Raw genomic sequence first — 4,413 nt, 5'->3', positions numbered from 1 at the left:
TAAATGGACCGGAACAATATAACAATTACACTGTCACCTGTGTTGAAGGACGGTTCTAAGATACAGGGTGTTCCAGAATGATCTATACCGTGTTTGAAAACATTAATCAACATTGTATTTAATTTGAGTACGGTACGTGAAATACAAATTTCATTGCAAAACCTTCATTCGTTTTGGCGTGATATTGCATATTCTTAAAACTGGATGTTTTGCATGTGTAAAAATTGCATGTGTGTAACTTACAGCGCAAAGGCTTCATAAGCACAAGACATTGCTGCTTTATCACTATCGCGTAGGCCTACTTTGCAATTATGTGTAGAAATCATACAGTTGTCATAGGAGATACACCAAATTTGGCACAGATGTAGAGCTTGAAACACTGAATAATTCTTGATATTGGATTAAGTGACCTTTTCATGTGTTTTCAATATTACGAGGGCTCAGAGCAAGAACAAGCTATGTCCACAATTACATGTTACTCATTTCGGCAACAAATGGATGGTTAATTCTGCACTCCATAATAAATGCAAGTGACACCCTGTAGCTTAAGATGACAGCGAGACAGGTTTCTAGATCGATTCCACGACCAGTCATACCTATTACCTGTTTTATTGTTACCTTATGGAGGCCAGACTTTTATTTGAATGATAATGGCTCTGTCACGCCGTATTGAATACCCTCTGTACGGAATGTTACATCACAATTCAGTATAATTATTCAAGGTTGGTACGCGTGTCTGTCATCGACTTGACAACAGGCATACTCGGTACAAACATTTTGTAAATCGTGGAAAGTCGTATTTATGCAAAATGATCAAAAAATGATACTTTTAGGTGTTATTCTGTTAGTTTCTGTTTGGCAAATCATAAATGCGTACGTGTTTTGGTCAAAATGGCAAATATCTTATTTTTACCCCTACCCACCTGATATAGCTTTACACAACCCTTAAAACCCCCAATTTGAAAGTTTTTATAATAATTATTACACAGGCATTTGAATAACTGTGGGAGGAATAATTGACCAATCACATATCAGCATATTAATGACGTCATACGCTTTCCAAAATGTCATCACTGAATTTCGCACCCCTTGGAACCCCTATTTTGCTTTTTCAATTAAAATTTTTACATATGTCATTTGAAATACTATTGTAAAATAATCGACCAATCACCGTTCAGCATTTTGATGACGTCATACATTTTTGAAAATGCCTCTATTGAATTCTGCAGCCTCAAAAAACCCTAATATAACCTCTAAAGAACCTGCCCGTTACTCGCTCATCATCTCTCTCACTAAGCGGTAACAACTGGTGCCGAAACCCGGGATGTCTTCGGTATAAACTGTCGACAAGGAGCTTTACCAGTGCCAGCCATTTGTTCCACGAAATGCAGCATATCATCAGTAGAAGAAGAAGGTAGGCAATGATTATACTATTGTATCATGATGGTTTCATCCCCCTCTGATCAGTATAGAGAACATTGCAAAAGTTAATGCTCTATATTTTACATTTATACGATTTTTGAAGTAATACATGTAATAAGTTCTATTCTCCTTTCTATATCTATGCATAAATCTGGTATGAAAAATTCACCAAAGTGATAATGGTTTTGTTACCTACTCCTTGGCCTCCCCCTGCTAGTATATTATTGATATCATTTGGATAGCATGTTGACCGCATGGACCCTCGTCGCCATTTCCCCCACTTTACCATGATTCATTTCTACAAGCATTGGGGTTTTTTTTATCTCCCCCAATTTATTATTCAATTATTTAATTATACTGATATAAACCAACTTTCTATTTAGCTCTATTTCCCCACGCCAAGAGCTAATCAGTAATCACGCATCTCAAATAGTTGTCTATAGCTTATTAGTTCATTGTTTCATTTTCAAGTGCCGTTTCTGGGTAGGCCTACTTTCAATCTCCAAACTTCCAAGCTGTCACAGAAACTCGCATTGCATTATCAAACGGTATAAACGGGATACATAAATATTGTTTGGTACCTATTAGGAATACTTTTATATTTTTTTTATAACTTATATAGTAACAATGGCAAATAATTGGCAATTTCAGGTAGAGTTACCTGAACGTTTTGACGGTAAATCGGGCGAGGTGATCAGAGATTGGTTTAATCGCCTCGAAGATTCAATTCGGACAATTATTAATGCCCACGATGACATTGACGCTTTTCAGGCGCGGTTACGAGCGATTTTACCGCACCGACTAAATGGGGATGCGTACAGAGTATGCTAGTCTCAGTGAACAAATTAAAGCAAATTATGAAATGACCAAACATGAACTATGTCAAATATTTCATAATGATTCCTTCCTGTCCACATTCAGGGACTCATTATCTGCTAGGCCTAGAAAACCGAATGAAAATGTTCAGATATATTTAGCAGATCTACGCATACTCGTGCGTGAGGCCTTCCCTACTTATAATCCCGAACAACAAGCAGCTGAGGTGCTCAGACGATTTTTGGCAGGGTTAGACCCAATATTAAGAGGTAGAGCAAAAGAACTGGACGTGCTGTCTATCGAAGATGCAGTCCACTTAGTTAAAAATATCGAGCGTGCATCAGTTGATTACCAAAAGGCTGGTTACTCCTTATCCACACCTTACCCCCTTATGACTCCTACGCCAGCAGTCCAAACTACTGGTCAAATCGAAACAAGAGAAGATGCGAAAGAAACTCCCACTCCTGATCCGAATCTTGAGAAAATTTTAACAGAGTTGCAGAAACTTTCCGCCCCCCGACCCGATCCGAACCCCACCCCACCAGTCCAAACTATTGGCCAAATTGAAACAAGAGAAGACACGAGAGACAATCCCACTCCCGACCCTAATTTTGCAACAATCTTGTCAGAGTTACAGAAACTTTCCGTCTCTCGATATACTCCTTCTCGTGATAATAATGATAGAGATAGGGACAAGTCATATGAAAGATCTCGCAATTATGACAGAAAACGGGATGATTATGGATCCCCATGGCATCGACATAGAGACAATGACAATAGAGATAATATTAGACGTCATGACTGTGACCTTGAACGTTCTTTTAGCCCGTGGTATAGAACTCGTGCGAAAAGACCCGACTATAGGCCTACACATACCACTTATCACAGGGACAGTGAGCCACACGGTCACCGCCGTGCCTATCACCGTGATGACTATCACCGTGATGACTATCACCGTGATGACTATCACCGTGATGACTATCACCGTGATGACTATCACCATGATGACTCACCGTGATGACTACCACCGTGATGGTCACCCCCTTCATGATCACCGCCGTGATGTTCACCACCGTGACACGGACAAAGACTATTATTATGACCAATACGGGCGGCCTCCTCCACGGGGCGGAAATAGGCCACACCCCCACACAGAGAGTTGCCACAGGGTAGGCCTACAACAGAGGGGTAGAGTTCCAAAACCTCAAGGTGTTCTCTTCCTCCGTCATGGGTTGTTCACAGGGCCCATATTCATGATTTTGACTTATCAGTGATCTAGTTGTTATAGATTGGTTGTTGTTGTTGTTGTTATTGTTGTTGATGTTGTAGCTGTCATTGTTCGTTTTGTAATAATGGACGGAAGGTTGATCTTCTTCTTGCAAAATATCTTTTGTTTTCTCCTACACACATATTGTTCTACATTAATTTGGGGATATGAACTTCGCATTGCAATAATTGATTAGAATTAGTGAACCCTGATAGACATAACTAACATTAGAAATGGCGAATTTTAGTGTAGCGCGCGAACCGTTGCGATAACAACCAATTTAATAGAGTTTTCCCAATTCCTTCTTCCCTAAATTATTCCCCTCCCGAGATACGCCTGTCATATCTGAGAGATTTTCCTTTTCGATTTTGATTTGAGTGAGGTCCGGAAGGGTTCGCCTCAAGACCCTTGATCCATAGACAACTAACAAACTAATAATAATGCAAGTTTTTATACCTCGATACTTCTTCCCGGGACTTATTCGCCTTTCCAACCCTTCCATAATGAACACTTTCAAGATAGTGTGTTTTTGTATACCATTGCATAAAGAGTCGTTACTTTTATCTCAACTAAAATGTATAAGAAACTTCTGTCCATATATTTATGTATAGCTATAATGCATCCGTGTTGTATGTTTTGTTAATTTACTACCAATCTACTACCCCTTTCAGGGCTAGCCTGGCTATGGTACTACATTTTGTATCTTTTAACCCAAGTTAATCAGTAAAATGATTATATGTTACGTTGCATTATTAATAATATTTGTTGCATAGGCCTAATGTGATTTTGTGTCAATATTATTGAGTCACAGCATTGACTAGCCGGCAAAATTATGCTGGAACTCAATATGTACCTGAGACCATAATACCTAAATGGTCTCAGATATGTACACATCACAACAAACGAGC

The sequence above is a fragment of the Amphiura filiformis genome, chromosome 7 (assembly GCF_039555335.1).
Source record: "Amphiura filiformis chromosome 7, Afil_fr2py, whole genome shotgun sequence".
In the NCBI taxonomy this organism is placed as follows: Eukaryota; Metazoa; Echinodermata; class Ophiuroidea; order Amphilepidida; family Amphiuridae; genus Amphiura; species Amphiura filiformis.
The sequence above is the reverse complement of the archived record's forward strand: the minus strand, read 5'-3'. Positions refer to the sequence as shown.